The 7,500-nt window shown below is 34.4% G+C and overlaps 1 protein-coding gene and 1 long non-coding RNA gene across 2 annotated transcripts in view; one reads left to right on the top strand and one right to left on the bottom strand.

Moving 5' to 3' along the window:
• LOC144972798 (uncharacterized) overlaps positions 1 to 516 on the top strand; it is a 2,071-nt gene extending 1,555 nt beyond the window's left edge. Inside the window, exon 3 of the long non-coding RNA XR_013645430.1 lies at positions 315 to 516. This is a non-coding gene — a long non-coding RNA (uncharacterized LOC144972798). The remainder of the gene's footprint in view (positions 1 to 314) is intronic.
• The window catches only part of LOC144972799 (pre-mRNA splicing regulator USH1G-like), a 56,945-nt gene that overhangs the window by 28,681 nt on the left and 20,764 nt on the right, over positions 1 to 7,500 (bottom strand). The gene's annotated exons all lie outside the window — the stretch shown is intronic.

Below are 7,500 nucleotides of genomic sequence, written 5' to 3'. Positions count from 1 at the left end.
CTAAGTGGACTGTACCTGAATCTTGAACGAAAAACTATCATATGGATATGATTATAGACAGATTGGTTTCTGGAATTATATTTCCGTCCTCCCTTGCCAACTCTGACGTTCTTGAAATTTAAAAGAAAATAGCCAGAAGGTTTCGGACTTAATTTTTTTTTTTTTTTCCAAAGGACAATAGTCATAAGGTAAATAATTTTTAAAAAATCCTTTTACAGCACAAGATGGCATGATTTTTTGTTTAAGAGTTTAGAGAAAAACTTGCACATGATAGTCTTCAGCTTTTTTTTTTGTTGTTTTTATTTTCTATATAGACTCCAACTCAGAGCCTGAAAGTGATGCAGAACAAAGTTCCATATCACATGATTCATTTGTGGTAAGTATGTACATTAAAATAAAATCATAACATTTGTATAGCGTTTATCCACAGTTGGCACCATGCTCAAAATGCTTCACATCAACATATTTTGTGGTGGACAAAACACATTTGCCACAAAAGATGAGACCTGCAGTCTGTTAGGCGCAATACAATATTTCAGGACAAGGACAACACTGTTTTACACCAGTGAGATCTCCTAGTTTTTTGTTGTTAAAAATTTTTCTTTGCAGTGGACTTCGCCAACAATAACACTATTTTAAACCTTCCTCGTTATATTTTGAAGTGATATTCATTGATGAGCCATTCACATTTGAAGTCGTTTGTTTTTTTATTTGACAAAATGTGAAAATGATGCGTTTCCAGGAAAAATTAAAATAGCTTCTGTTGGGATTATACTTTTGATCTCGCATTTTGTCCAAATTCTCTTGCATCGTAATGTTTATCAACTTTTTTTGTTAACTATATTGCAGTTGCAAGGTTAGGAAGTTCATATTGTTGCAATGACAACCGTTTATATGTCCAGAATCGTAGTGATATAAAAAATTGTTTTGTAGTTGTTGGTCCTGGTGTAGGATTTAAAGAGTTGGTTAAAAACGGTTTACTGAAACCCTGGTTGGTGTATCTATATTTATCCAAGCACAGTTGAACATATTAAATACTTAGACAATATGTCTGCCTTTCTCAACTCTTTTTTATTATACTTGCATTATTAACCAGCTAATTGTTTAGTTGGATTATTAAACAATGGCTCTTCATGTTTATTGTCAACATGAATAAATTGATTGATCTGTCATCTTTTCCACAAAATATACAGGGTCCCGATTTTGTTGCTGACTCCGAGTCTGATTCCTCTACGTACTCTGTGAGGTACCCAATGCTGAGTACATCATTGTCTTTGGAACCTAGTGCTCATTCCCCAACTCAGTCAGAGCCTCATCCACAACTATCACAGACTGAACCTCGTTGCCAGTCTGGGACCCAGGTTCAACCCGAATGCTATACACTTGCAAACCAACGTGTTACGTGCAATGGTGAGTCATTTTTTTGTCATTCTTCTCCTTTGATATTTGTGGGATCAATTTTAATTTACCCATTCCTTTTAAAAGAAAACTTCCACCCCCTCCATGGTGCTGCATTTGTGTTATTGCATTTTTTTTCTGTTTTGGCAGTGCTGCGTCGCAAAATACGCTACCATTTACATAACAAGCACAAATCCAAATTTGATAGGGTGGACATCTTAGAATCTGAAACCCCAATGTGTGAGTGATATCAGTGAAACCAGCCATAAAAATGTTCATGTTTATTTTATTGGGGTTTTTTTTTGTCTGTAATAGACTTAAATTGCTTGTATTGTAAGTGTTAAAATGGTTTTTTTGTTACAACCCATCTATATATTAAAACTGTTTCTTTGTATTTCTATGATGCTTAAGGCTTTTTTTCACAGACCAGCTGGAAACTTAACGAGAATCAGAGTAGATAACATTTTTATTAATCTTGCAACCTAAACAGTATATGATGATTGGGAGCATTTAAAGAAAAGCACATTTTCTTTTTAATTTGTCGGTACTAAAATTATACTTTGATAATGCCTGCTGTGCTACAAACCCTTTTGACTTCCAGGTTCAATATTTTTCTTTATTCTAAAATTCTTGGGTTTCCTTTCAATGACAACTGAGATCATTAAAATTCAGCTCACAACATGATGTGTGTAGATTTGATGAAAACATATGTTCGAGTTGAGAAGCAGTGTTCACGAACTTGCTGATCGTTTTTACTAGCATTTATTTTCCTAACTTACCTGTATCAATTAACAAAGGCAAGACTCAAATATTTTCTATCTGAACAGTGTGTTTGTTATTGAAATATTTCCGGCATATACATGTCATATTTCATTCCCACAAAATATAAATCAGGATTAAGTTGTCTGGGCATCAGCATCGTTCAGGCAGTTGGGGGGAAGTCTTTAAGGAATTAATGAAGCCGATGCTCAACCGGTCTGGAGGACGTTTGATTGATGTCGGCTGTTTGTTCTGCCAGCCGGTGATGTTTTCTCACTCCCTCAATGACAAAGAAAGTCATTGTTATGACTATGAACTATAGTCTATTATTACTTTTGTTACTATATTAATTGTTACTTATAGCCGCTACTGTTATTATTATTATTATTATTATTATTATTATTATTATTATTATTATTATTATTATTATTATTATTATTATTATTATGATATTGCCTTCATTGCATTCTATTACTATTATTGATATAATTAATTTCTGATTGTTGTAAATAATTTATGTGAATTGAATTTTGTCGATTGGCCAAGGGCCTACAATAAACTTAAATGAAATGTTAGTCTTTGGATAGGACTTGGGTCTATTCTTGATTGCTTTTCCGCCTGGGTCGAGTGAAGCATTTGGAGTAAATTTTGTTGCTCAACGTAAAAAACATGACGCTTACCATTCCGCTGATACTGATACCTCCAAGGGTGGTTGGGGAAAAACCTAAAATTCTTTTGACATTCTGTCTGATTTTTCGCTGAAACAACAAAGGACAATCTATGTATTCAGATGAGACTTCAATGTGTTACTATTCCGATTTATGTTCATATTTTGATTATAATGAAGAGGGAACCCTGAACCCAGTGAAGTGGGTGGATTGATCTATTTATTTCTATTTCAAAACAAAAATATGGCGTCTTTTCACTGGATTTGTTATGTGGCAGAGGTCTCCACAAATCTAACATACCTCTTCCAAAGGAATAGATGGTAGAAAAGTATATAACAAGAAGGAATTATGACAGTTACTTGTCCAGGCCTTAAATATTTGGAATGCTATTCCTCTCTATCGCTGTCATGTAGCTGATGTGCATATGATCTGTCTATTGATTTATTTTCATAGTTCATAGCATGATGTGCTTTATTTTCTTCTTTTTTTTCCAGAGAAATACAAAAAGCCAAGGAGACCCTGTCCATACTGTGGACAGTTGCAAACAAAACTCTCAAGGCATTTGATGAGGAAACACAAAGATGAGACAGAAGTTACAGAGGCCATGAAACAGCCTGTAAAGGAAAGGGATAGAACAATGGATTATCTCAAGAAAAAGGGCATTTTTTATTCAAACACTAGAAACAATTCAATAGTTATGCGTGAGAGAGCACAAGGGTCACATGAAGTTGTTATGTGTGCTGGCTGTAAGGGGTTTTACTCTGGACGAAGGGTTTATGAACACAAAAAGAAATGTAGTACTGAGCATGCTCTGTGTACTGGGGTTGTAAAATTTTATCCCGTGGCTCCCAATGCAAGTAAAGAAATAAAGGAGAATATTCTTGACAAATTTCGGAATGATGAAGTGGGAAATTTGTGTCGATCAGACAAAGCTATAGTATTGTTAGGAACAAAATTGTGGAGTAAAAGTTCAAAGAAGGAGAGAAAAGTTATAATGAGTGATTTACGCATCTTAGGAAATTTGATTTTAAAAACTAGGAAGAGAACGAATCAACCTTCTTTCTCTGGAGAGGACGTGGTGAAGCGTTGTAACTTTAATGAAATATCGCAAACCATTTCTGAAATGACTTTGAAAGAGGATGGGACATTGAAAGCAGGCTTGAAGCTTTCAATTGGATTTATATTGAAAAAGTTAATTAATTTCTTAAAAGGGGAATATATAATGCAAAACAAAATGGAAGAATCCGCAGAGATAGATTTGTTCAAAGCTGTCCTGGATTATAATTGGGATAGTATTTTTTTTTACAGCCAGAGTTCAATGTGAAGCAAAGAGAACAAATTTGAGAAAACCCAAAGAGATGCCATTAGAGAATGATATAAAGAAGCTACGGCAATTTATTACTGAAGAGATGGTCCGTATTTGTGAGGATGATTATCAATTATTTGATTCACATATGTTTGTTAGGCTTCGCAATGTCATCGTAGCTAGGCTTACAATGTTTAATGCGAGGAGAGGCGGAGAACCCGCAAGGATGTTGTTAAAAGACTGGAATGATGCAGATTCAGGTGTATGGGTTGATCCCCAGCTTGTACAACATGTCACTGATCCTCTGGAAAAAGCGTTACTTGAGAAGTATAAGCTGGCCTATCAGTCTGGAAAGGGAAGCAAGATGTTGGTCCCTGTGTTGATACCCAATGACACAATTCAGCCTTTAAGGAAACTTGCACAGGAGCGTAAAGCTGTTGATATTTCAGACAACCCATTTCTTTTTCCAAATACAGGAATATCCAAAGATCATGTAAGTGGTTACATTGCCATCAAATATGTCACTTCCTTAGTAAAGGATTTAGAGAAACCCCAGTTGTTAATAGCTGATAAATTCAGGCACCGAGCTTCGACATTATTTGCCTTACTTGATGTCCCACAACACGAGAGAGATGTCTTCTATCGACATATGGGACACAGTGAATCAATCAATCAAAACATTTATCAGTGTCCACTTGCAATACGAGAAATAACAGAAGTTGGTCATTTTTTGGGTCAAATTGATAACTCAGCATCGGTCACTGGGGAAGGAAATTGTAACATTGAAACAAATGACTCTGTAGTGAATAGAGACTCAAATGCAAATTTTGGAACATCCATAGTAACAGCTGCAAATCAAGAAGAAATATTTGATGGTGAAGCAGGAGTGCCAAATCAGCTTACGTGTTCTTCAAAACAAACTGAACCCAAGAGGAATTCAAGCAAAAATCGGAGATACATGTCATGGTCAGATGAGGATACAGATAGAGTCAAGTCATATTTTAAAAACTTTGTCGAAGATGTTTCAGCACATGGTTCAAGGGGATCATTACCTAGAAAGTCTGAAATTATTCTGTTCTTAAAACACCACAGGGTATTTTCACAAAAAGGAATCCCTGAAGGTACACTAATTAGTTTGGTGAAGACAAAGATTTTTAATGAAAAAATAAATATAGAAGGGAAAGAGCGTTTCAATCGGTGTAATGACAATCATGAATTTGATTTGTATTACATTCATTGTATTGTATAGTGTTATTGACATATTTTGGGGGTTTACAAAAACGTTTTATCTTTATATAGTACAATCTGTTCATCATTGCAATATCCTTTTTTATATTATATGAACATTCATTTGCTCAGCTTGAGAGACAAATGCTTTGTAGAACCATAGCTGCCAACCGTTCTGTTAAAAACGGATTTGTTCCGTATTTGACTTCCTGAGTCCGTAAGTGCTTATTTTTAGTTCAAAATCCGTATTTTGTAATTTTTGACTAATTTGTGGTAAAAAAGCCATGTGAGCCTAATGAATTATTATTATTGATCCATTATTATTACTATTACTACTACTACTATTGTTGTTATTATTATTATCATTATTATTGGTGTCCAGTGAGAGCATAATCTCCATTTGTGTAGCTCTTTAATTTGAATTATGCCTCTAACATAAATGATTTTCAACAATTAAAAAAGTTCCATTCGTTTATATGACGCCTGTATTTTACTCAAACCTTTCATAATGTATTGGAGATTTGCATAGGATATGGATGTTAGCCTCGATATACTTTGAATATTCTAAGACAGTATTGATACTTTCACTATTTGTTACAAATATTATTTTAATTAAGAATAAAATTAAATCCACCTTTTTGATTGGAAGGTATTCAATAAGAAAATCAATTGCTTATATTGATTAAAGATGACAATGATTATTTCCCTTTATTAATTTATGAAATATATAAATTTAATCCCTTTAAAAACATCTTCATCTGATTTTAATTTTTTTTTTTTTCAAGCAAGCTTTTGTAACGGTTTAGGTTCAAGAAAAATAAGTATACTCCATTTTTAGGTGTGTTTATCTTGTCAAAGTAAAGAAGTAGGAATTCTCTAATATTTAGAGGTGCATTTTACTATAACTACTATTATAGTATACTACTTAAAGACCATTATGTTGCATGAAAGAAAACATATATGCAATCGTCTACTTTTTATCTGAACTCACCTAATTTTTACCCCAAAACGCCCTCTCAAGTGATGTACCAGGTTGGTAGTTATGCATTTCTAACCATCTTAAGTTATTTCATTTATTTTACAATCGTGCTTCTTGTGTATTGGTCCTTATCAAAGTTGAGGCAGTTGAATTCTTTCTTTATATTGTCCGTTCTGAATTTTGATCTCATTGTGGAAAGCTCCCATAGCGGGCAGGGAGGTACACACTGTGTCTTCTATCCCCTTATATCTGTTTTCCAACATGCTTTCAGTCTTTGTCTTGGAATGAGATTACTTGTTTTTTTCCTGGCCCTCGCCGGAGTCCTAGCTGGGAGGGAAGCAGTCAAATGCATATTTATTGTTTTGGGAGATGATATTTTTTTCCTTGTAAATCATCTCTCTGTTATGTATTATTACTATATTTGTTATTTTTTAATGTATAATGTAAGCATTTGAGTGTGTTCCTCTTTGTTGGATTTTGTTCTTGTGTCCGGATAAGACTTATAGGTGATCTCAAACTTAGTACATTGGTGATACGCTCTTGGAATCTACATCTGATCCCTATTTGTTCCCAGTTCCCCTATGTCTTACTTTCTCTTGGATGCTTCAACTGTAATTCTAGAACTTTTTACTATCCAATTTTCTTCCTTTTTACTGGCGCTGATATAACCTAAATGTGTTGCAAGCGCCGTAAAACCCTTAAAAAAAAACAACAATCATTGTGGAAAGTGTCATTTTAACGATTCAAATGTGCTGGTACTAAACCCGATAATTGAGCAACATTTGGACTAGCCTCTGTCATCTCAAACTTGTTAGTGTTAGTAATAGTAATTAAAAAGGCTGACTTTTATATGTTGCGATTCGATGAAGGGGGGGGGGGGGGGGGGGGGGGGGCTTCGGCACACATCGCCCCTCATCCGGGCAAAATGAGCGTTCCTTATTTTATTTTTGAAAAGTTGGCAGCTATGTAGAACTATCTGAAAGAATCAGATATGGCAGAATAAAAAGTCTTTCTACTAACCCTAACTTAATTGGCCAATGTAGCTTTATGTTCAGCATTTTCTAGATACCTAATGTAAAATTTCACTATTCTTTTTATGATAGTTTTAAGAGTTGCAATCTTTAGAGGTGACTGTCAAGAAATGACACCTCTGTGCATTTAAT

The sequence above is a fragment of the Berghia stephanieae genome, chromosome 5, assembly GCF_034508935.2.
Source record: "Berghia stephanieae isolate SIO BIC M18660-M18661 chromosome 5, UCSD_Bste_1.3, whole genome shotgun sequence".
NCBI classification, from domain to species: Eukaryota; Metazoa; Mollusca; class Gastropoda; order Nudibranchia; family Aeolidiidae; genus Berghia; species Berghia stephanieae.
Note: the sequence above shows the minus strand (reverse complement) of the source record. Positions and strands in the feature narration are given on the sequence as shown.